Source organism: Drosophila pseudoobscura, chromosome 2, assembly GCF_009870125.1.
Source record: "Drosophila pseudoobscura strain MV-25-SWS-2005 chromosome 2, UCI_Dpse_MV25, whole genome shotgun sequence".
Lineage (NCBI taxonomy): Eukaryota > Metazoa > Arthropoda > Insecta > Diptera > Drosophilidae > Drosophila > Drosophila pseudoobscura.
Genome location: NC_046679.1, coordinates 8,025,110 through 8,052,444, shown reverse-complemented (window position 1 = coordinate 8,052,444; position 27,335 = coordinate 8,025,110). Strand labels below are relative to the sequence as shown.

The window sequence follows — 27,335 nt, the reverse complement described above, 5'->3', positions numbered from 1 at the left end:
TTTTGGCACGGAAAGTCATTTAATTTCAAAAACTTTGGGCCGCACCTAGCGCATTTTCTTCGGTCCCTAGGGCAACATAAGCCCGACAGACATTCCCTGACCATTTAAAGGGTGTGAAAACTAATAAAACTCCACACATCTCCACACTTTTCCACAGACACATCTCCTGCACATTTCCAGTTGTTGTTGGGGGGGGCTGTCGGTTGTCGGTTGTCGGCTGCTTTAACAAGATGTGACACATTTTTATCGCACACTCGTACGTAACCGCAGAAGAGAGCTGTCAACACAGAAATGGCGTGAGGAAGAGACCCCAGACCCCAGACCCCAGTGAGATTTCCAGCCTTTTTCCCTGGGCCTCAGACTCGTGATCTTTGACATTCCGAAAACAAGCGCAGCCACAACAAGCACACATATAGGTATTTGTACATATATATATAAACTATATATATATATATGGCCCGCAGGTTTGTTACGTTTTGCAGTCACAAATACAAAAAACTTTCACTTTGTCATCAGAGAGCAACAGAAAATAGCGTTAAGCATTTGTACTTTTTTTTACAGCTGCAACAAAAGCAAACGCCAAAAGACAAAGCCAGAGCCCTGCCGGCCAATAGTAAAAAATATGAGCAAATAATGAGCTTAGAAATATTTTACGATTGCAGCAGCCCAGGGGCCATGACAACATCCCCGAGTCGAATGGACGGGATGCACGGCGGCAACTCCAGAGCTCAAAAACCATAACAATTACGATTCCAGGGCCAATTGGCTGACAGCGAGTAAGCCAACTCAAATCGCCGATAAACCGTCGATAGTGTGAAATGGCACGGCTGGGACCTGGGACCTGGTACCTGCATACCCCTCGGAGACAGCGAGAGAGCGACAAGAGCCGCCAGAGATAGCGGGCCGGCAATCACAGATGGTTCCGCCACCGCCACAAACTCCCCCCGAAAAAAAACAAAACGAAAATGAATTATGGGCCATGACGCTTTTATGGTCTTTAGCCATTAAAACCGATTTTCATTGTCTGGCCCCATTGTTGTCCAGGAAAAAAAAAAACAAAAAAAAACACAACAAAATGTGAAAATAATCAAAATGGCTTGACGGCTTTTAACTGGATTTGCCTACAGACCAGACCAGAGCAGAGCAGGCCAGAGCCGTAGAGAAGCCATAAGAAACAGCTGGAGTTTGTGTTGCCAACAATCGCAACAATCGTGTTGGGTACCCGGTATCGGTACCCTCGCCAATTGGCACGAAAAGATGCGTGAGACGTCCCCAAAGATGGTCGGATAGGCGATAGGCGAGTGGGTTTTACGACCAAGTCGAAAGAGTCTGACTGTGAAAAATGATAGAGTTATCCGCGACAAGATCATTAGACACAGACACACAGACACAGAAGAAGACATTTGTTTGGGGGCATCATCAAAACATGAGGTAACTCATTGGAATTCAACGGAAGTATTTGATTTATTTCTTTTGATAACAGTTTTTGGCAGCAAAGGAGTCGTCAAATCTTTTGGAGTCATAAGGGATATATTTTGTATGATATTTTCTTTGGATAGATACTCCAATCGAAGCATTTGTTATAGCAAAACCGATCTATACTTTAACCTCTCCACCTCTTTATCTTCATTCTAATGGATTAAAAGCTTGCCCTGAATTTTAACAAAAAAAAGTTCCTTAAAACGCCATGCATTCTCCAACAAATTGAAAGTCGATTTCACGATACAGTGCCGGCCTTAAGTTTTGGTACAGCAATACCTTTTCAGTAAACTGCATTTTTATCAGCTTTTCCAAAGAAATACAATTTTATCCGATTAATAAAATAATTTTTTGAAAGATTGACTAATTTTTAAACCTATAATTTAATAGCATTATTTTGTAAAGTTTTTTAAACGAAAAATTTTTTATAACTTTTCGTAAAAAAGTGTAAAATATGCAATGTCAAAGAGCAGTAAATTAGTCCAAAATTCGTTGAATTTTTTTGTATATCTTTAGTTTCCTTTAAATATGATCTCCTAAAAGATTGGCTAATTTTTATAATTCAATTGCATTATTTTTTAAGATTTTTTAAACGAAAAATTTTCTAAAATTTTTCCTAAAAAAGTATAAAATATGCAACAATCAAAATGCATTAAACTAGTCAATTGATAGTCGAAAATTCCTTCAATTTTATTGTAACTTTAGTTTCCTTCCAAAACACACTTCAATAGTAACCCAAAGTAGATACTCTTCTGCCTTAGTTTTCAGCCAATACCCATCCCAGACAGACCCCTACACCCATCTGTCGCTGGTCGACACATCTTTCTCCCACCGACAAGCCATCTTCTCCCAGCCCACATCCACTCCACTGACATCTCAGATGTATCCACAAGGTGGACGCAAATTGACAGCAAACACGCGACAGGTGAGGCCTACACGTAGATGATTTATTTTTAGTCAGGATTTTGAGTGCAAATCGCAGGCACTTAAGGCGATTTTAAGCAAATTTATTAGCGCAATTATTTGATTACGGCAAAAGCGAAAAAACAACATCGCAGCCGAATGCCAAATTTGGTCAAAACGACACAAGTGGTCGAGACGGCACAGAGACAAAAACAAAAACAAAAACAAAAAACTAAATATTTATGTAAACTGCATATAAATTTGTGTAGTGTAATCAATTTAAATGTCTGCCGCTTTGATGGGGGGGGGGGGGGCTAGAGGAGGGGCCTGTTCGATTTTCTGCCATTTTTCAAACGAAATTTACATAATTTTCGTTGGACTGAAGGGGGGAGGGATGGGGGGGGGGACTTGCCCACATTTGGGCTTCAGCCTCGTTTTTTCTAGACCCAATTCAATGCGAATTGAATTCAATTGAATTGCCCCCGAGGGAGGGGAGAGCTCGTATACGGCTTCTTTTTGGCGTTTTGTGTTTCATAAATGGTCTGATGGTTAATTTTTATATGTGTACGACGGGACTGTCACATGGATTATTATGTTGGTGATCAATTTATGGCTCTGACATTTCAAACGACATATATGGGCCGAGGAAGCTACGACAGAGGGTCTCTTGTCTTGTCTGGTCTGACAATTATTAATGACAAAACGGTTCAATTTAATTATGGCCTTAGACCTTTGCCACCTGCTTCCGGCAATCAAAAGGCGACTAATTATGCCCACTAATTTAATAATTATTTAATACAACAAACTAAAGCCTGAAGGTGAGGACAGCAAAAAGTTTCAGAAACAACTCAAAGTCTAAAGTAATTTGCATTAAATTGAACAACAACAAAAAAAGAAAGAAAAATAACAAATTATAATAACAATTATTTTTGCAGGTGTAGCCATCAACCGGTCACCGGGCAACAGAGAGTTTTCATCGTGCAAATAATATTTTTAATAACAACTTTTCACTTTTTATTTCGCACAACGGAAAATGTCACTCAAAGTCAAAAGAGGAACGATTTTTCCTCGTATCGACCAAACAATTTTTGACGTCAACTTCAGCAAAGCCTCAAGGATAGCCGCCAGGCGAGCCAAAAGCCAAGCAAATTGAGTAGTTAGAGACCAAATTAATGACAGCGATTATAGCTCTGGCCATAGGTTTAATATCAAATGGGTTTTTTATTTTTTTATTTTTGTTTTTTAGCTGCGATTCAGGTTTTCATTCATTCATTTGGACAGGTGTGAAAGTGAAATTCTGTGGCATGCAAAGCCAGAGATTAAGCTTATCGAGCGTCCATAAGTCGAGGGATTATACAACATATAAATATCAGATGATTGGGAGGTGATTTGGTGGTGATTTGGAGCTAAGCCATCAACATTAATTGCAACTAACAAAATCCCTTCGTTTTGGGGGAGAGTTTGCCCGCTGATTGGATAGGTAGTGGCCAAAATCGATGGAAAGAGATATTCAGAAATTTAAGATAATAATAAACTTTGTAGATAAATGTTTCATAAATTAAAAAATATAATAAATAAATATAATAAGAAATAAATAAAATAATAAATAAATACAATGATAAATAAATATTATAAAAAATAAATATAACAATAAAAAAATGTAATAATGAAAAATAATAAAACAATAACAATAAATTTAATAACGAAAAATAATAAAACAATAATAATAAAAAAAAAAAAAATTAAAAAAAATAGATAAAAAATAGATAAAATTGCAAGTACAATTTTGAGCTTCAACCAAAATAGATCTCAATGTTCCTTTGATCCTTTGACGTTCAATAGGGATCTGTCCACATTTTAGTAGTACTTTTTACTCCAAATAGAAGATGGCCATTAAGTATTACAAAAAGTTTGCTTTATTATTATTTTTACAATACAAGTAGAGGTCAAAATGCTTTCTAAATATGCATTTATTTATCTTCCTGGAACAAGATCTCACTGGGTTAGAGTTAGTGGTGATAGAGTAAGAGAAAGAGAGACAGAACGAGAAGTCCATCAGAAACACCACCCGCTAAGTCACAGTGGGAGAGAGAATTAGAGGACGAAAGGCTGCTAGAAAAATATATCTTTAAACGCCTCAGAATATCACATGAGTCTGAACACAAAATCGCTTTACTCTATGGCTTGTAATCTCTGATAAATGTATTCTCATTAAAGTCTGAATTGGCCGATGGATTTATGGGGTCAGTTGTTGCATAATTTAGCACGAAATTGATATACTCTTTTAATAATAATTTCAAAATGTATTCAAAACAAGAAACAATCAAAAGATAGTCAATTTGTTTGATACAAAATCCCCTCTAAACAGACCAAACAATAACTCAACCCAAACATCGAATAACCCAAGTCACATGCCAAATTCTTCAAAGAACTCTGGGCCATAGAAAGCTTTTGGGGCTAATCAGAAAATAGATATTCAAAGCGGGGCTAGAAAATCAATCATGTCAATGGAGCTCTGACATGTGTGAAAGTGAAATTCCGATGTGTTAATGAAGAGAAAATGGCATTACACGAATAGAAAGAGACGGACAGCAGGGATAGAGGATAGAGAGGAAGAGTGAGAGTGAGCTGCCGTCGGTTGATAAGGCCTGGCAGCTCTTAGCCCGGCTCTGAGCAGACAACTGTTATAAACCGCTTTAAGGAATTCGCCGGCAACGCCTTGGTTTTTTTTTTCGCTTTCCAGCTTGGAGTCTTTTGTGTGCCATTGTTTGGGCCAGAGATTTCCCAAGGCCTCGCCACGAATGAGACATAAAGCTGGCATCGGAGCTCGCCTCCACTGCAGACTAAACTGCGACTAAATGCAGTTAAAGCCGGCAAGAGCCAGCCACAGCTGTACTTTTCATAATTACCAGTTATTAAAATCTTGCCAGCATCTAGAGAGAATTAAAACCGAAGGCTGTCCATGCTCGTTTCTGGCCTGGGACAGCTGCTCTCAGGGAAGCCCCAGCCCCGCAGAACTTTCAAGCATTGAAGCCTTTCAAAAAACGAATTGGCAGAACCAAAAAGGCAAAGTGAAAAAATTAATTATAAATTTCATTCAAAGTTTAAAACCACAAAAAAGATTGACGGTAGAGGGTACGCCCAGCTGTTGTTGGCCAGGTCTCCGGGTTTTTTTTTCCTTTGTCTTCTCTTTATGTACCAAAAGGTATCATTGTTTTCGAATACCATTTAAGAGCACTCATATATTGAGGACTGGCCATCAGGCTCTTCCATATTCATTGACATATGTGTCGAATGAATGAAAGTTGAACCAAGCCAGCCAGAAGCACAAGCGAAAGGCATGCAAAAACAAAATACATGTCTTGTGAGTGACTAGTCACATTTTTTGACACCAGTCTCATTGGTAAGGGTTTTAATATTATATCTTAAGTATTTTTGTAATTTATTTTGATTTAATCTATCATTTTTATTCTATACTTTTGAAATTATTTTTTATTTTTTTTATTTCCTTTATATTTTTTATTTTATTTAATTTCTTTATTTTATTGTATTTTTTATTTAATTTATTTGTATTTTTTTATTTGTATTTTATTTATTTAATTTTTTTTTTTAATTTTATTATATTTTATTAATTAACTTTTTTTAAATAAATTATGTTTATTTTGTATATTAATGGTTTTTAAGTTTGTTTATTTTTTTTTGTATATTAACGGTTTTTAAGTTTGTTTATTATTTTTATTTCTTTAGATTATTTTTTTTTTAATTTATTATTTGTGTTTCTTTAACTTTACTATTTAAATTTTTAAATAATTTATTTTTAGCCCACTTTTGTTTATTTTTAATTTTTTGTTTGTTTTAATCTAATTTTTGTATTTTTTGAATCTCACCTTATTGTTTTTGTTTTTTTCAATTATTTTTTTTAATATAATTTTTTCTTTGTTCTTTTTAGGGTATATAACCTTCGGTGAGCCCATAATTTGCATAGTTTTTTTGACTGTCTTTCATTCGATTGTGTTTAATAATCAGATTTTGTGCTCGGGGCTTGCGGTTGTTGCTGCTGCTGTTCGATTGGCAGACAATGACCTTTCAACATGCCGCTTCAGTGCTCACTCAAGTGGAGCCTTCTGTTTGTACAGATATAAGTACAAATACATATAGATGTACACTATAGTTTTTATAAATATATATATCTATAAGAGCCCAAGTGGATGTTGCATTTTCGCAATTTGTTAGAGCGGTTGCATGAACCACTCTGATCCGCTCTGTGTCGTGATCCGCAGTGGCAAATATTTGTTTGGTTTTTTTTTTCTTGTCTAATTTTGAACATTAATTTCTGCCATGCAAAACAGAGCTGGAAACTGGCGGGCAAATTAATTGAGGCTCAAGCTGCCGCATTAATTTATTACCAGTGGCAGTATTTTATAAGCTTTTGTTGCTGGTTTCCTCCTCTTGGCCGGTTTCACTGGCCAACATGCAATCGAGGGGGTGGGGGTGGGGGGTTGTATTTAGTTGTTTCCATTGTTTCCATTGCCGCTTTATCGATGGAGTAGCCTTGGGGGCCATCTATCTATCGCCGGGTGTTGTAATTGCCCCGTCTATTAATAATGATTACCAGCAAATGTGACTGCGACTGCGACTGCGACTGCGAGTGGCACTGCTAATGCGAAGCCTGGATGTTGATTAGCCATCCGTTCTGACATTTGCCAGCAGCCAGCAGCCAGCATCCAGTCAGCGCTATTTATGTTGCTCGTCTCTCGTTTTATTTTTAGACCCAATTCTAAACACGTCTCCCAATGCTGCAGTTGCTGCTTTTTGCTGTTGCAACGGCTGTGGCAGTTGCATTTCGCTTTTATGGGAAGCGCACTGAAACGAAATGAGTGCGAATCAGCAGCCCCAACGGGGCGTATGAGCAACAATGCACAAAGGCGGCAACAATAACAGAGCGGCCCCAACCAGTTGCAGCAAAGTAGCACGCAGCGGCGAGGCAGAGGCAGGCAAAAACACAAACAAACAAATGAAAGCCATCTTCAGAGCCAATGCGAAGTAGCACCACCCTTTCCATGGCTGATTCACGTAATGCAATTCTACGGAATTTATGACTACTGGAATGCGAGGAAGTCTCGCAATATTTCATTTATTTATATAGCTTATATGCATAGGCTTTATTCGAGTGAAGACTTACAGAATGAAGAGCTAAAGCGCATTCGTAGAGTATAAAATAAGTAACCTTCAAGAGCCTATATTTGCACAGGCGAATGTATAAGAAATAATAAAGTGATGAAAATATATAAAAATATAAAATAAAATAAATAAAAAAAGAAGAAAAATAATAATAATAAAAAAATAGAAAAAAATGAAATAAATAAATAAAAAAAATTTAAAAAATAATATATATACAAATAAAAAAATACATAAAAAATATAAAAAAATATATATCAAAATATACATACATATATGGAAACATATATCAAAATATATGCAAATATAATGCCACTACACTGAAATTCCCTATTGCAGACCAAGAAAAAGACCAACTGCATTTAACCATTAATTTTTTTTCCATAAAAAATTATTTCCTCAGCCAAAAGCTCAAAAGAAAAACACTGGAATGGGTGTATATGGAACTACTTCCAACTATGTGGAATTTCCCTATTAATATTTTTAAACGCATTTTTTATCTTCGTTAAGAAATTGAAGAACCTTGAAATTTGTTTGCCATGTGTAGTACTAATTTTGTAGAGCCATAAAAGATCATTTTATAAGGAAACATTAATTTCCCCTCCATGGAGGATAGTCGTGATCGAGCCACAAGAGAAATTGAAATGTAAATCGAACAAAGGAATTCTATATATCACAGAGAATAAAGGGAGACACGCCAATAAACAGATAGTATAATATTAAAACATTAAACATAAATTCCTTAAGACATGAAATCTGTCCCTCAACACATAATAATTCCATCAATAATAATTATTACATCTACATCTTCCTCCTTTGAATACAAAGATTTTTTGAAGAGAAGAGTTAGTTCTATCAAAATGGAATATCTAGAAGGATGGGGAGGCTTTTATCGAAGTTAAAATAAAATATATGCAAGATTACATTATCAAAATCGTATGAAATGTAATCTAAGTTTTGGGGTTAAATTTAAAATATTTAAAAAATCTTCAAAAACCTTCTTTGTGCCCAAAATATTTATCAAAATTATAGCTTATCCATACTAATTATGTATTTAAAATTTTTAAAGCTTTTTAATCCGAGTTCCACCCAGCCCAGCAAATCCTAAATGCAACTAATTGCATTATATCCCCCCGGCCAGACACGATACAAGGGCATGCCAAATGAAGTTATTATTTCGAGTACTTTGAGCTCTGCAGCAGTAGCAGTGGCAAGTGGCATGAGGCAGTGGCAACATGCAACAAAAAAAAAAACAAAAACTGAGAGCAGCAGCAGCAAAGTGAAAATATTTCAACAATTTGTGCGGTGCAGTGTTGCAGTTGCAAGTCGCTTCGGTTATTGTGCAGCCTTTGTAATTTGCATGCAAAACGCAGCAAAAAAGAAAAAACAATAAACTACAAATTATACGAAAACTGGAGAAGAAAAGCAAAGGCAAAAGCCAGTGCCAGGCCAGTGCCAGTGCGAGTGGCTGCTGGCTGGTGTTTTTGGCTAATAAGCAGCCTTTATGGCAAGAGCAGTGAACTTTTGCCCGATAGAAAGTGAAAACTCACTTGCTGAGTATTTTTCTGAAACACCAAAAAAGCATTTCCAGAGGTTCTTTGTTGACACGAGAAAGTTCCAAGCAAATATTTTTATTTATTTTATTATTTGTGACCCAAAGCCTGGCACGTTTTCCATCATTAAAAAAAAAAAAACTGATGATTGTGTGTCGTTAATGCAATGCTAATGAGATGCCATTACAGTTATGGCCCACACATTGCCAAAAAATACGCGGTAGATTTCTCTAGGCAGCGTTGTGCCTCCCATTGTCTGGGAGTAAATTTTCATCTGCTGGGTGTGTGTGTGTGGGTTATAGCCCAGTTATTAGCCATGCAGCAGAGTTGGTAATTAACACCTTTGGGGGCTGATTTATATATAGTAACAATATTTAATTAATGAGATGGCCGACGTGCCAGTGACAGTCCCACGTACGAACATATCTTAGCCAAGTTAATACGAAGGCGGAAATGTGCGGCGCTTAGTCAGCAGCCGCAACAGCAGCAGAGCCGCCACAACTGCAACAACGACGGCAGCAGCGTTGACGCATGCAAATGATCACTTGAATAATACAACAGGGACGTCTACACTGAGAAAAACGACCAGAATTTAATGAATATATTCCAACGAAATCGGGAATATATTGTTGAGAAGAAATATTGTTAAAGAATCTTGTTGTATAAATAAAAAAAATAAGTAAATAACTAAAATTAATACAAAAAAAAACCAATAAAAAAAAGAAAAAAAATAAGAAAAAATAGATAAAAATAAATAAATCAATAAAAATAAATAACAAAAAAAAATAAGAATACAAAAAAATTAAATATAAAAAAATTAAATGAAAAAACAAACAAAAAAATAAATAAATATTGTTAAAAAGAAATCTGATCTAAGAATTGACAAAATTCTAGTTGTTAGAAAAGGAAAAACCGATTTTTATCCGGCGCTCGAGCATGCTTCTATCTTTCTCTCGCTTTTTCTCTCCCGCTGAGGCTTAGCAGTTAAGGGTGAGTCCCCAGGCTCGTCCTGTACTCAAAGGAGAGCGCTCCACCTCTCTTTCTTCACAGCTCTATCCCAGTGTACTATCTCTACCGCCCTCTACCACTTATCCCATGCATAGATCCAGACCAGTGTATAGAAACTAGGTCCCAGGTATCTTTAGTGTCTAGGTACCTAATCCTCAGACGTCTCAAAAAGAATGAGGGATATTATTTTATACGATACCTTTGGAGCCTTAAAACACCGAACATATAATGATATCATAAGTTCTTCTTCTATAGATCATGGATCACAATGGATCACTGTATAAATATAGGAACTATCTACAGCCTAATGCCCAGAAAGCAAATGATCTTAACAAAAACCTTGAACTATTCTAGCAAATTGAATCTGAATAAATCTTTCATGGAAACAACAAGTTTTCTATTCAATGTTCAAGGGCTAGAATTCCCTTCTATCTTTTATCTTTTCATGAACATTCAGGCGTCATTTGCCTTATAAATTTTTTTTTTGGCAGATCCAGGTTTATTCATGCATTGAGACAACCATTTTATTCTTACCCGAATGATACAAGAACCAACGACGTTGCTATGAAAACTCACCTGCAAAAATGAAAAGAAAATGAAATTGATTAGATATACAAAAATATTCCAGATAAATAAATTATGCCAGATAGAATACGCAATGGGAGAGATAAGGTATCGAGGCACGTTGCGAATTTTCCAATGCTGAATCATTGGTTTTTATAAGCATCTTAATAAAAGAACCTCTGTATTGCCTGCAGTTCTATATAGACCAATTTACAAGGTATTACTTGAGTAGAATTGATTAGAAAAACACTCCACTCCTTATCAGTAGTTCTACTGTAAATCTGATACAATCTTTTGGGTCGACCCCCTTTGATTGTCACTGGAAGATAGTAAACTATCTTGTGGCTATCTTTTTCTCTAAGTGTATGGTTAATAAATAAAATCTTGTTAAAATATAGGCATATATAAATAGCCAGTAACTAACACTCGAAGGCATTTAACTTATTTACTGCCGCTGCTGAGGCCGCTGGTGTGTCTGATTGAGGTTCAACAAACTCCAGCAGGTTGCATGGACAAGTGGACAAACGGTGGCCAACGGTGGCAAGTGGCAGGGGCAGGGGCAGGGACTGGGGGCAGGTGCAGGGACCAGGGGCAGGGGCATGCTAACCAGCCAAGCGACCAGCCCAAGCACTTTGCTTATTAAAGTACAACAACCATCGTCGTACATCAGGCGAAATTTATTATGATGATGTTGTGTGTATAAGCCAGCAACGACAACAACAACAACAACAACGTGGGGGCAAGCAACAATGAGGAAAATTTATTATCGGTGCGGCATCGAACGGTTTTGCCTTTGGCTTTGGTTTCGGTTTCGGTTTTGCCCGCCAGCCACCATGAAAAATACAAAAAAAAAGAGTTGCCTTTTGAACGGAAGGGCCGGCAATTGCACTTTGGCCAAAGCCGCACACAAAAGACAATGCATTCAAATTGTAATTCTCTCTACATTACATTTTTTTAAATATATTTTTCCCCCTTTTTTGTTTTTGTGGGTAAGGGAAAGGGCCGGGGTTAACCGCAACACTTTCATTGGAGTGTCGGGCCGCAACGACGTGTCGCATAGCCGGGCAACGGGAAGGAGCCTTGGGCTGGCCACAAATAGGGAGAGAGACGGAGAGAGAGAGAGAGAGAGAGAGAGAGAGAGAGAGGACCCCCCCCCCCCCCCCCCCCAGAAAACCACAACAAAGATGTTGGAGCGGCGACAGTCGGAGGCCAAAAGGCGGTAGCTGCCAGCTGTAAACTTTTACAAGATCTGACACCTGGCGAGATCAAATGAGTTGGGTATACTATCCCCATCAAATGGAGCCCTATGCAGGCCGTAGATACCCAACCTTAGACACACCCTATATCCTTTTTGAGCACTGTTCCTGGTTGAACCCCTTAATTCTTAGAAAAAAGCAGCTTTCAGACATAAAGTCCATCTATAATCGACAGATACAGCGATCTAGCATGTTCTTTGGTCTATAAATGGAGGCTAAAACACCTTGGCATCTGGGAAACTTTTATAAAAGAAGGTTTTTTGAGCCTCAGCATCAAGGGGATGCCACTTGTGGTATCTATTAAGCGCTATCAAACACTATTCATGCCAGACTATGCCACGATATTCCTTAAGGCATCAAAATGATCTTCTACAGAAGGGTACTTCGTGGTGCTCCGAAGGGAGAGAGATGCCGCGAGCGGGGTTTCAATTCTCTTCTCTCTTCTTCTGTGCTTCGTCTCTGTGCCTCGGTAGCGGCTTCGTCTGATCGTCTATGCCTCGGGCCGCAGAGTCGGTCTCTTTCGGTCCCCAGAATTCAATAACAGTCGGTCTTTGGCGATGCGCAAGTCGGTCCCTAAACAATAAACATGGCTTGGGCATGATTTTTGCAAAAGCTTGGTATTTTATCACGAATAACCTTAAATTTTCCCCGTTTCTAGCTGGCTTTTCGCTCACCGAATTTAATATGTTCACCCCTCTAATATACATATTATCTTTGCCGAAACATCGCAAAGTATACACTTTTCTATACCAAGTAATCCATATAGAGTCCTCCCCAAGCACCCTCTAGCCAAGCCAAGATCAAGATCCCCCCACAGGAAAAGTCCATTTAATATTACGGTGCCATTACGTTGATTACATCAATCCGTATGTATGTATTACACCCACCCAAGTGGAGGGTAACAATTTATCAGCAGCTTTATTCAAATGAGGTAATGTATGTTTATCGGCAGCTCCAACGCCTATTTTAACTATAGAGTATACCTCCCCCCAAAGGTAATGCCATACCAAGAAGGAAAACTGCAAAAAAAAATGAACTGTGGTTACAGCATTATGACCGGGCGAATGCACAGAGAGCTGCCTGTCGACTGTCGGTGGTCGGCGGTTGAAGGGCGCCTGCTTCGAGGCTCTTGCGGTCTTCAACAGATACATATGTATCTATGTATCTATCGAGCTGTGCAGTAGAACAGCTGACTGCACACGGACACGGCTCCGTTCGGGCAGACAGTTGTTCAAAAAAAGAAAAAACGCTTTATATGCACATAATAACTTTTGATTGCCATTTGCTTATTTGGAGCATTACTTAAGTTTCATTAACAAATGCCAAATTGCTTTCGAAAGTACACTCGTCGCCCCACTCGTCGCCCCACTCGCCGCTTCACTCGTCGCCCCTCTCGTCGCCCCACTCGTTGCCTCACTCGTCGCTCCTCTGGCCGCTCCACCGACAGCTGCGACAACATTTGATTGACGCTCTCTGGCCAGCCAAAGAGCCAACGAGTGGAAAAATTAACAGGCAACACAGCACTTTCGCTGCGCTGGCATTTCTTTCAGAGACTTCAAAGAGCAGCCACCACAGAAATATTCATTTCATTAAATTTAATATTTTCATTAGCAGACTTTCAGAGATTGCCAGACCCGCCGACAGACAGAGATCCCTGGCTAACTCTTGTGATAAGCCCGGCCCAAGGCCGCTGACATTATTGTGACGGGCCGGTCGGGGATTTATGTTTTAATTGCCAGCCTCCTTTTTTTTGTATCTCTATCTCAGAGTCTCTGTCCCTCACTCTCTGGACTCTGAATGAAAGTGCGGAAAGCACTCCGATAGCTGCCCGCAAAAGGAAAGGCTAAATGCCACATGAATGTACACTTTCCCGAGTAAATCGTGGCCAAATATGATATGGGTGTATTTCGAAACCAAAAACACATCCAATGCGTCATGTAATACCATTTAATCGCTTCTAAGAATAGTTTTTTCGGCACGAAATACGTGTACTTCTTGGATTACACAAAATGTTTCGGTTTTCGAAGGTTTTTCTTGCGAGAATCGATCAGGTAATGGGTTAATGACCAAGCAGATCAAAAACCTCTCGACAATTGGTGCGTTCACCTTGTCTCCGGGGTCTCCGGGGTCTACCCGGTCTCCGATCTCCCCTATCTCTCCGATCTCCCTGGTCTACCCGATCTCTCCTCCCTCTCGAAACACAAGCCAAACAAATAATTTCGTATTAACTTTGATCTTTGTTACACAATCGTGTGCTGACGCAAGTATCGAACACAGAAATCGAAGAGGTAAAAGCCATGGCTCGCAGACCCGAATCTCGTATATGGCCTGGACTTGGTTCCGGCATAATTTAGCACCAATTTCTATTTGCTTTTCACTTGGCTAATGGGACAGCGTTTATATCTGCACCAACAATTGGCCAAAAAGCAAAAGCAAAAACTGAAAAAAAAAAAGGTCATGGTAAAATTGGTAAAATTGAAACTGAAATTGCAGGCACTTAGAGCGCGAAAGTCAGCTTTTGTTGCTTTAAGTAGTATCTGCCAGATACAATCGCAGACAAAAACACACAAAAACTTGAATTGCCATAGAAATGGCGCAGCAGCAGCAGAGCCAAAGAGTTTACTCTTTGCCAGGATAAAAGTTATAATTGCCCCCCCCCCCCCCCCCCCCCCAAAAGGGGGGTCCCGCGCTCGATTGAAGGACGTAGCGAACGGTGGCCCAACCTTAACTAATTTGCAGCGCGTGCGCTTTGCTGCTGCTGCTCATTTGCAGCACTTCTAATTGGCTTGACATGCCCCTTGCCCCCCATACCCCCTCCCCGTTGCCCCCTTGCCCCTTTGCCCCCCTTGCTGCCTGCACTTTGTGGTCCCAGGCCCAAAAAACCGATTTGCATAGACAGATCGAAAATAGCTGATGACTTATGGCCTCCCGATATCGCATATCGTCTGACGTCCCACACACACACACACACAGACACACACACACACATACCAGCGGGATTTTGTGCCGTGCCGGTTTCGGTGTGTCTCCGTTTTCATTGGCAAATATTTCAGCAACTTGTCAACAGGCGGGCATCAGAAAGAGGCCAAAAACCACAACAATTTTCACAAGGCAAACAAACAGTGTTGCCAGGTCGAATTTATAAAAGAGCTTGTCAAGAGAGGAAAAAGAGATAATGCTTAGAGAAATAGTACTTTTAAATATAATATTAAAATAAATATATATATATTAACGCTAAAAGAAATATAGATAAGCGCTAAAAATATATCTAAAATGGCCATGGAATGGACAACTAGTGTTGCCAGGTCGAATTTATAAAAGAGCTTGTCAAGAGAGGAAAAATATAGATGTTGCTTAGAGAATTAGGGCTTTTAATTGTAATAATAATTGTAAATATATATATATAAACGCTAATAAAAACATATATACCAAACAAATAATATCTAAAATGACTATGGAATGTTAATGAACCTCTCTATCAATAAACAACAACAATCTATAATATTCTGTAATCTTTGGTATAAATAACTTTGTACAAACCCTATCTTTGGGTTTTTGGTTTTATTTTCACTTTATGGCATACAATTTAAAGCCATTCAAAGGTTGGCTCTAAAACGGCTGAATGGTCTGCACTGCCTTCGGTCTGTCTCATTTCAGCTCAATCAATACGACTTAACGGCTTAGCCGTCTACCAGAAAAAGTTGTAACAAAACTCCCGGACCAAAAACCGACTAGACGCTGGACAGAGGCAAAGAGAGAAGGAGAGAGAGAGGGAGAGAGAGAAAAGACTGCGACACTTTTGGCACTCATATAAAGATATTTAAACTTGACACTCGGTCGCTATTGTCTGGCCCTGGCCAAAAAGAAGTCTCTTGACAGTTGTCAGTTGATTGTTGTTGTTGTTGTTATTGTTGTTGTTGGTTAGGCAAATTTGCTTTGGGAGCAGACCCCAAAATAATAATAACAGCAACTACAGCAAGGCAAACAATAAAGGAAGTCGAGCCACTGGATACCCTCATAAAATTAGCACAGAAATTACGCAGCAAAGTAGAGTCCCGTTTGCTTCCCACTAGAGTGAGAGCGTGGCCTGAGCGCGAGAGTCACCGCTGCCGAGTAAAGCGCATTGTTGTTGTTGCTGAGAGAGCGACAGAATTGATTGCCGAGAGTTAGAGGAATCGAACGATGGCATTGCTGAGGGAGATAAAGCAATCAAACGAAGGAATCGGCGAGACAGTTAGAGCAATAGAACGAAGGAATTGCCAAGAGAGGCAGAGCAATCGAACGAAGGCATTGCCGAGAGAGAGCAAGAATTGTAGGAAGACTACGCAATGCGTGCGAGCAGGATGTGCATATTCATGACATAAAATGAAGCGGAGAGTGCCGTTTGCTGAAACGATCGGCTGACCGAAAACAACAACAAAGTGCAGCCACCCCCAGCGCAGCAGAGAGAGCGACAGACTGAAGCCATGGCGAGAGAGCAATGAATGCAATGAAGAGATCAACATATAAGAAAATTGCGACAGCACTGCGCTCTAGGTGAAAAATCGAAATAACCCTCCTCCGAAAGGGTATAAGCATCAGCACTAAAACAAAAGCACAGAAGAAGAAGAAAAGCACAGAGTTGTTTATGGCTAAGTTTTTTTCCTATGTACTTGGCTCAAGGTTCATGGCTTTATTAAATTGCTTTGGCCACACGAGGCATTAGACCGGGGTGGAAAGTAGAAGGAAACACGAGGCGAGGCGTTGGGTTCATTAAGTTGTTTGGAGCTCCCACTCTGGGGGGGGCCCTTTTTTGGCATTGAAAGCATAGCCAATTCGTAAATAGTCTTTCCAGACTCGGTTGGCTTTCCATTGATCGATTCCGTCTTTTGTTTTTGGCACGGAAATTAAGCCAATTTCAGAGCTTACACCAACAAAAACCTGCAAATTGACAACCGACCATCGACCATCAAAGAGCCGTCAGTGTTTTTCTATTGTTTTTAAACTGGTTCTGGCGCTTCTTTTCAAGTATCTTTCCGGGGGAAGTATATACTAGATGGTCGTATCTTTAGATCGCTGTTTCGGCGCAATTATTCTAGCTACTAATTCTAAGCAGCCCATGTTGGCCCATAAATCACACTCTCAAGCATTTTTTGTGTGCGTTTTAGAAAGTTTCGGTTCTCCAATTAAACCCACGTTGCACAGTGTTGCTCAACTGCACTAAATGGTGCCATAAAATATGAAGAAACAACCGTAACCGATAGAATGGGTAGCTTTGCGTAATGCCAACCATTCACTCATCTCAGGAGGTCCTATCTTTAAAAGTAGTAAAAAAAAAAGTTTATAGAGAAGTAAATCACCTTTGGACTGCTGTCTTGCGGCTAAGCTACTCTGTGAGAGAGAGAGACAGCGAGAGATTGCACGAGGCGGGGGCTATTGTAATGATACGATCGTAAGAATGGGTAGCACTCATAAAATTCAGTTTAAAATATTCTAAAAATGGAATACTTTCAAAAAGTATCAATTTTGTGTTCCAAAAATAAAAAATCTTTGATCCTTAATAGGCTTTAAATCCTTCTAGTTCTTTAACTACTTCATTTATGATCCTAAACCACTGTCCACCGTCCACTGGGGTGTGGCCAGACGGCGCTTACAAAGGGCCTTATGAGGGCGCTCATAATTAGATGCTCGACTGAGCCACTCCACCTCTAAAGTCGCAGAGGTGCACTTGAGCCACGCACTTGCCGCATGAGTTGCACTTATTTGCGGTATTTAGGCTGTGGAACCATAAGTCTCGGCTAATGAACTAGCCGCTGAATTTTCAGCATTTTCATTAGCGTTTATGCAACACAGAGAGACACCCATCGCTTTACCTTCGTTTAATGTACTGTAATGGCAAGAGAACGTCAGCCGAAGACCTTGCTGGGGCCTATGGGGGGCTGTTGGATGATGATGATGATGATGATGGCAAGGCAGCAACGACCAAGCCCCAAGCCTATTAGAGGCGCTGTGGCATTTGCATGGCCGTGGCTGAACGCGACTTTAATCGCCGCAATTGAACAGCAAGCTCGAGCTCTGGCTCTGGCTCTGGCTCGGGGTTTACGAGCTTTACTTAGATCTGCTGACAGCCGCAAATAATTTGGAAAAAGGCTACCGAAGGAGAACAACGACAACGGCTTTGGTTTAACAATTCAATTAGATGGGTTCACTTGACATCGAACCGTAAGAGATATACGGCCCAGGGGATAAACAGGGCCAGACTTTGGGTAGACCAAAGATCTAGAGACACGATAGGGTACGATAGATTCAAGAGACAAGTGGGGAAATGCCTCAGGCTGTTCCTTCATCATAGGTCTTTGACTTCAGTTCTAACTATAGACTGGAAAATCATCATCCCATAGCTGCTACCCAATAGATGGTTTGACTTTGTATGACTCAAGCTCGGGCAATAGTTTCAAGATTCAAGGAAACTGATATCGAGGCTCACGAATGGCAGATGTCGAGAATTTTTCCAGAAAACTTTAGCAATGATTCACTTCAGTGATTACAAAACTATGGTGTTAGGTTCTATAAAATATTCTCACTCTTTAAGGCTAAGCCACAGCGTGAGAGAGCAAAGACAGAGGCCTACGCGGTTTTCAGGGGTGGTTTTTTGGGCACAAGTCTCACTAGGATAGAGCAAGTGCTAAAGAGAGACAGAAAAAGAGATGAAAACTCCTCCCTTATTGCTAAGCCACTCTGTGAGAAAGTGCCTTTTTCAGCCTTCTGGCTGTAAGAAAGATGAGAACCGATCGTTCACACCAAAAAAAAACCTCTGTACTATATTTTAAACCGCAAACCAAATGCATTACCCAATCCGCAGTAAGATAGGAGCCTCTCAAAGACCCTCATGCCAACAATAACAATTGCAAGTCCACAAACCAAACACCATTTTAATGCTCACCTTTTTGGGAGCTTATTATACTTGCAGATGGCTACAAAAAGCAGCACTGAAGATTCAAGAGAACATCATATTCTTTGTCACGATCCGGCAAAGCAAAAACCATTTGCTGATTTATGGATTTTAGTCACACAATAGGCCAAAGACAGCACAGATTTCAGGGGGGGAGGGGATGAGGGGAGGGCAAATCAATAAGCCAGGGGCCAGGGCCAGGGGAATTTCCTCCAAAAAAATAAAAAAAGAAGGAATAAAATCCACAAAAAATAAAATGCAAGCGACTAATTAATCGAGTGTGCATGGCAGTTAGCAGTAACGACTAAGACTGAGACTAAGACCAGTTTCCTTTTGGCTCATTGATGGCCGAGAGAGCGGTGGCGGCGCACGCGACGAGCGGCGACTCTCCACCGTTTGGCCGGGGCTGGCAAAAACAGTTAACAGATAGCCCAAACATGGCCATGTGATGCACTGTCACTGGAAAAGCGCCATAAAAGACTTGTTTGCATGTTGGCCAGGCCCCAGACTAGACTTGAGACTTGGCCACAAAAAAAAAATCATAGAAAAAAATAACATTCGAAAGGCTATTAGCGAGAGAGAGGGGGATACCACATACTCGTCTTTGTACTCGTACTCGCACGGGCGAATGGGGACGACGACTAATATCCATGCCGATCGATAAACGCGGCCGCCAATAACTGGAAACACATATTAAGTATACGACGGGCCTGCCGGCCTGCCTGCCACAGCGACACATTTGCGGTTCAGTGGGTTTTTGGGGTGTGCATGTCGGACTTGTTGGGTTCGTTAATAGCTGGGCGCTGCCTGCCTCCAAGCCCACGTTGGGGATGGGTTGGCACGGGTGGGGCCGTGGCTGTGGCTGTGGCGGGTCTTTTTCCATTTGATATGTCCCTGACTTTGTCCATCAGTGTAAATGTCCTGTCGATGATTCATCACACACGTGTTTTTTTTGGGCGGAGTGTTTGAAATTGTTGCAATGGTTGTGGAAACATTTGGCCAATCAAATGATTACCAAATTGATACAGTCCTGAGGAAAATTCTTGTTTAAGGGCCAGTAATTTTGATAATTCCAGTATGGGGCTGGAAGGTTGTTGAGGGAGTCAATAAATCGATTGGTTTAAAGCGATTCGTGCACCCAAAAAATACTCGTGTTACCCCTATCCTTAAAAGCTATGCAATAAATCTACATATTCTGCAATACTGTGGCTTTTATAATTTAAATTTAATTTAAGAAACGAGAAAACCGATAATGCAGAACCTTAAAGAGTTATTTTATCTACCAGATTCCAGTAAGTGATGCCGAATGAATCGTTTTTATAGACGAAATGAAGATATTTCATGCAGCCTCTGCCTCGTTCAGTTTTATAATACAAATTAAGTAATAAATTTTGTATAAAATTTAAGCATAATAAAAATATCCTCTTCAAGGATCTCAATCTCTTTAAAAAGGTGACTTTTTCCGACATTTTTAAATTAATTTATTTAATTTACTTGTGACCTCTGGTAATAATATCTGATCTTTGATTTTAATATAATTTTAACAATTTTAATTCTAATATATTTTAATAAAAATTAAAAAAAGAACGAAAGCTATAAAAATTTGTTTTAAAAGAATTCTCAATAAAAGTATATCCTCTTCAAAGATTTTTTCAAATATCTTTATTAGATTTATTTAATTTATTTGTGATCTCTGGTAAAAATATTCCATATTTGTTTAATTTGTGTTCTTAAACCCTTTTAATGCATATTTCTAACCAGCTAAACATAAAATATGGCTCTATTATGTACTCTTAAATGCTTTGCTTTGATTTAGATCAATTCTAAGATAGTCAAGGTACTAAAGCCATTTGTTTAAATCAAATCGAGCTATCGACCCTCGTAATTATGGTAGGGAGAATGCGCTGCGAGTTCGTTGACTCATTGAAAAGGCCATGGCTCCGGCTGTGTCTCTGTCTCTGTGTCTGTGGCTATGGCTGTGCATAATTTATAATGAAATTGTATAGTACTCGTGGTGGAAGCTACGTGGAAGCTTTCTTCAGTAGAGGTCATAAATTTTCCGCTTTAGCAAAGCGCTCCCATGCCTCCCAAGGGGACACCTTAAGCGGCGCCATATGGTACCCAAAAAAAACCAAAAAAAGCAAAAAAGAACCAACCAAAAAACTGAAATACGAGCGCCAGAACATCGAAGAAGAATCTGAGAAGCGGCCAAGAAGATGTTGAGCACGACAGCCAGCAGAAAACCTGCCAAACTGGTCAAAATGGCCAGGCCAAAGAGTTAGCTACCAAAAAAAAAAAGCCACAACACAACACAGACAGCTTAAGAGCCCAGGCATTGGTGGAAGCTGTGGAAGCCACATTTAAGCCATGATGACCTTGGCGACGGCAACAACTTGTTGCAACTCTGCTGCGACAGCTGGCCGAAAGGCAGAGACACCTGAGACACCACCAGCAGTGGCAGTGGCAGCGGCAGCATAGAGAATCCTCCTCCTCCTCCTCCACCTCCAAATGTATCTTCCAGAGACCCCCTTTGGAGGAGGTATCTGTTTTTTTTCTCATGAATTTTACGGTAAATTTAGGTCGTTGTTGCAACAGCCGCGAACTTGTTTACATCGGGCTTTTCCTCGGACTCAGACAGAGAGCTGGAGACGGAGATGGAGACGGAGACGGAGATGGAGACGGAGACAGGAGCTTCCATTGGCTAAATATAGCCATGGACAAGAGTTGGTCATGTTTTCATGTGGTTTCTTATTGGATTTCCTGGCCATGCATCATCATCCACATCCAACAACCACCATCATGGATGGATAGCATTTTTTATCAATTTTGAAAATACATTTTGTTTTGCCCGCTTCCGTTTCGACGGCCAGCAGCCCGGCCACATCCGTGGGGAAGTGGCTTGGCCAGGCGGATCTGTCTTATTTGGGGCATGACACAAATTTGGCAAAACATCAACATATCTGCTCGTATCTGCAATGGCTATGTCTCTGTCTTGTTTTCTTTGCCAGCAATTTAACAATTAAAAACACGCGCTCTTTTCGGTCTTTTTGGTTTCGGTTTCCAGCCGTCATTAAGTCATTAATCCACGCGAATATAATTTAATATAATTGCATATAAAGCATTTTTGTATTTTCTGTTTCGCTCTTCTGCAAATTCGCGTGAAACATAAAGAGACCAGAGACCAGAGACGGTGGCCAGATGATGACGGCTCTGGCTCTGGGGCTCCCTGGGTCGTCGGGGGAGGCCTCGCTCGGTTGCCCAATAAAATCCCAGACGTGTGTGTGTGTTCTTTCGAAAGGCATTCCCCTTAAGGAAAGGGTAGTTTTATTTGTAGTGGATTTTATTGAGGAGTATTACGTATACAGTAGAATGTGCGTGGTGATATTTGTCGCTGTGTCGCGGCACGTGTGCTGCAACTTCCAGCATTTAAGCGGATTTTTCGTTTCTATAAACTCAACCAGTGTTGAGAGGGAATTCCAAAGAATTTTTGCACATTTTAAGGCTATTTTTATGCACCAAAGTATAAGCTTTAACGATGCCAGCATCTCTGAGAAACACTTTATACGTTTTTTTATAGGCGCCTAAGCCAAACCTTGAATTTTAGCAGGTTTTATTTGTACAAATTAGATTGTTTGAGGAGATCGAAAGAACAATCCCTTGCCAAACGAGTTTGCGTTCTCTTCTATTCTCCCGCTCTGTCTCAACCAGTGTGGCTTAGCAGTTAAGGGTGATTTTTCATTCTATGTGCTCAAAGAGAGCACTGCGCTCACCCACAATCTCTGTTCCTTTCTCTCTCGACTCTTACTCGATAAAACTGCCGTCTTCTCTTCCATATTCCCTCCCCTTGTCCATAAAGATATATCTCTGTTATATAAAAAGGTTTTGGATCATGTTCCCTATATCTTACTCATATCGGCGCGAGCAAGCCAAGCTAGAGAGCCGGGGGTTGGCCCACGAGCGAAACGAGTGCCTCAAACGCCCTAACAGTACATGAATGATGCTTTTTTCTATTTAACATTTATTATCTTAATATCTAAGTAACTTTTTAATGGATCATGGATCAGATTAAATCCCTTTGAAACCTCAGAAAAAGTTCCAATAGCTATCATTCCGAAATCAAATGTTTTACCATACTAAATTCCGAATAAATCCGTCATAAGAACAATAAAATGTCTGCTAAATATTCAAGGGTTTCCTAGGGTAACCCATCATCTATCTTTTGTATATATTTTAGTGGTGGAACCATGAACTTTCGGGCGCTGAGACCACCATTTTATTCTTACCAGAATGACCCAAAAGTCAGCCTATAACACGACGTTGCAATATGAACTCACCTGCAAAAGTGAAAAGAAAACGAAACTGATTAGATATAAATACATATACAATATTAGATATAGCTAATATTCCAGATAAACAATTAATTTCTAGATACAATGCTCGAGGGGTGAGATAAGATAGTACTGGGGAAAAATCACGCATAATTATAGAATTTTATTGGATAAGATTCCCGAAAACCACAAACCATGACGTATGCGTATTGTTCGTTCCTCAGGCAGCTGACAAATTTCGTAATATGGAGGCATTTATGATGCCAAATTGTTTACACCAGAGGCAACGGACAACAGTTGGCGGCAGATACATCAACATCAACATCAACATCGAGTGAGAGGAGAAACAAACAAATATTTGGCAAATGGCCAAGAGAGAGAGAGAGCCCAAATCTGTGCACATTTCAATTTGGCAGCCGGTTTGCATATAAGTTATAACATAGACGGATCATTAGGCAGCTGGCCAGGCAGAGCCATCCACCAGCCATCCACACTCTGAATTTGTTATAACGCCGAGCCACAGCCACAGCTACAGATACATTTGTATCTGTGCACACACGAGTGTGCTTGTGTGTGTGTGTGTGTGTTTTGACTGGAGAAAGTCGGAAGCATCAGCTGAAGAAGCAACTACTGAAAGACACGACGACCACGATGAAGCCAAAGCTGATGATGGCTGCTGTTGGATGTATCTGTACCTGTATCTGAGACTCTCAGCTGGCAAACAAAGCGCAAACAGCCAGCAGGCTAATCTTGGCCAATAAATGGAGCATACAAGATGCAGTATCTTTTTCTTTTATTTATTATTTTTTTTTTTTTGCATAATCAAAAACTCCATTTATTTTTAATTGAAAAAAAAAAAACAGAAATAACGAAATGGAAAGCACAAGGAAAACAATCAAAACAATGGAAAAAACATTAGTTTACTTTATTGGATTTTTTTTTTTGCTTTTTAATTAAAAATCCTTGGCGAAATTGATTTCATAATTTGTCATGTGTCCAGGTGTGGGGTCAAGTCGTGGCTATAAATCTTTTACCCACCAGTTTGGAGTTGAATGGCAGGCACTCCCACGCCCAGTTAAAAGAAACGTCTGCCTTCCTCTTTCAGAAGAATAATGGGAAAATAATGCCACTAATTATCATTAGTAAGTAATTTTAAAGACCAACTATGACGCTCCAGAATTTTCAAGAAAAATATACAGCAAAAGAAAGAGGTTGGACCCCACTTCCTACTCCAACAAAACGCTGAACCCCCCTCCCCCATCCCATACCCCAGACAATTGTCATTAGTCAGAACTGAGGCAGCATCGGGGGAAAAATAGAAAGCCACAGAGTCAGCAGCCAACAGCCAGCGAGAAAGCCAAAAAGAACTTAACACAATTTACACTCACGAACGCTTTTCCTACTTAAGCGTAAAAGCTGGAAAATTATCCACACAGCGGGTGCTGCACTGTGCCACAGTGACAACCACAAGTGGGTGTCTGATTCTGGTCTTGAATCGCCTGAATCGCCTGAATGCCGCTTGCTGCAGCTCCAGTTGCACAAATGGAAATGGAAATGGCATCGCAACCGCAAAACTTGCAACGAGCTCTCACGTACGCACAACTAAAGATGGTTATAGCTCAGGGTTGAGTCTCGAGTTCGATGGGGAATCAGTTAAATGATCTTGAATCAGATCGACAGAAGCAGTCCCAGAGATAACACAGGAGTTGACTGGGGAAAGCATATCCCATTCAAAATAAATGTTAAACTATTGGTCGTTTTATAGATATCATTTTAAATTGAATATAATTAAAATCGTATAGATTTATTTAATAGCCACAAGTATAAAGAATCATATCTACTAGATTGCAGAATCTGATTCCACACGCCTCATTATTATAGTCCAAATGAACGCAACACCTGCCCTTTGGCTCTTTGAACACCTGGCTTTCGAAAACTAGAAAATACTAGAGAAACCTGTGCCTTAGAAGGCATAAGCAGATCTCATAAATATATATATACTTATATATATAAGTATTTCTTAGTGTCGCGATACGTGTGCCGTAACTCCAAACGTTTCACCAAATTTCAAGCTCATCTTCTGGAAGAATTTTTCCAGTTATCTAAGAGGATTTAAGGCTTTCTTTTTTGTATTACTATTTTTTTGTGCTCTAATTTTTGTATATTTATCATTATTTTGTATTATTTTTTATAATCGTTTATTATCTATTTTTTGTATTATTCATTATTATTATTAACTATTATTTTTTTTATTTATTATGTTTTATAGTCTATTTTTTTACTATCTATTATTTTTTATTATTATTTATTTTTACATTTCATTTTTTTTTTTTAGTATTTTTAATTTTTTTTATTATTATTTAATTTTTTTAGGCTAGTATTTTATTTTTATTTTATTTTTGGGTTATTATTTTAATTACTTTTTTTTTAAGGTTATTATTTTTATTCTTTTTTTAGGTTATTATTTTCACTATTTTTTTGGGTTAATTTGTAATTTTTTATATTTAAATTGTATTATTATTTATTGTTATTATTTTTTTAGTTTGTTAGAAATTGTTGTTTTATTTTTTTGTTATAGTTTACTATACTTTTTGTATCTTGCAACCCGGACCTGCAGCATAATTACTATACATATGGATACACTATATGTATGTATTTTCTCCCTCCCCTTGCCGAGCACTCTAATACATATGTACATATGTACATGTATGTCCGTACTACATTCCCTGAACCTCCACGTACTCCGGTGAAATCTCCGGTTATGAACCGCTAATGCGCTCAATTAACCTGCCGCAGAGCTCCAATTGCAGTTGCATTAACTATCAATTTTCTCTTTCATTGTTGTGTCTGTTGTGTGGGGCAGGTCTACGGTGATCATTCTTAATGGCCACAGATGCGTACAGATGCGTTGCGCTCGAGTATCTCGTGGATACATGTGTACGTGTATCTAGAACCGGCAATTAAGAGTGTAAATTTTAAGCCATAAAACTGTTGCAACTGTTGCCGGTCGCTGGCTGTCATTGTTGTGGTGGTGCCTTGTGCCTCCAATGTGTGTTTCTTTTCGGGTGAAAGTTTTGTTCTATGCGAGATACAGATACAGATACAGATGCTGCTGCTGCTGTTACAGATTTTTTCCCTTGCTTTGACTACGTTTTTGTGTCAGTTTCGAATAGAGTTTCTAGACATAATTAGCCCACTCGCTGGCATATCTTATCATGCCAAATAGTTCACACGAAAAAGTCAACTGAAATCAGCGACATGTATATTCAATTTACGATGCCATAGAAAGTTCACAAAAAAAACTAGAGACAGATACGAAGATACAGAGATGCAGCTTTTATCTATCAGATAGCAAACATCTTAATTTCACAATAATGGCGCAAAACCGAAATTGAAAAAGGCAACAGACGGAGTGCTTAATGGTAAGCAATTCCAGTGACTCCTCGAGTGGTGATCCGAAAGTGCAAACATTCAACACTGGTGGCACCACCACAGCTGGACGACGCGGTGGCAGCACCAGATTGCAGAGTTTGGGGCCTGTTTTTTTTTTTTTTTTTGGGGCGTGCTGCAGCAGAGACTCTATTTGCATGGCCTGCCTGCCTGCCTGCCTGCCACACAATAGACAGGGCCGCCGAGAGCAGGTGAAAAGTGTCCGACAAAAGAAAACAAACTTTGAATCTGTTGTTTGCTCCATTCCGAGCTCCCTGCCGCCCGCCTGCCCCCCTGCCCCCCCTGCTCGTTGCCATTTCATAATGGCGTCGTCAGGCCAGTCAAGCCAAGATCGCTGACGACATTACAGTTAGCCGAGACGCCACGCCGCGCCGTCGCAGCCGCCTCCTCCCTCTCGGGGTTTATCTTGGGACGCTGATGGAACGTTGCACGTAGCACGTTGCACATTGGCCCGATTGCAGCTGGGTTACCTTTTTTTTTGGTCTCGTGTCTCCATGCCCTTTCCAAAAAAATAAGCTTGTCGCTGGCTTTTAATAATGCTGCCGCCATGGCGTGGCCCATACGTTGGGCAATTTAAAAGCAATTTGAGCACCTTTGAACCCGCACATTTGCATGGCCTTTTTAAATTTAATAATGTTTATATTGTAGCAAGGTAATAATTAGTGAGGCATTCAACTAGTATTTA

The 27,335-nt window shown here is 39.7% G+C and overlaps 1 protein-coding gene across 4 annotated transcripts in view; it reads right to left on the bottom strand.

Moving 5' to 3' along the window:
• jvl (javelin-like) overlaps positions 1-27,335 on the bottom strand; it is a 75,936-nt gene that overhangs the window by 18,410 nt on the left and 30,191 nt on the right. The window lies entirely within an intron of this gene.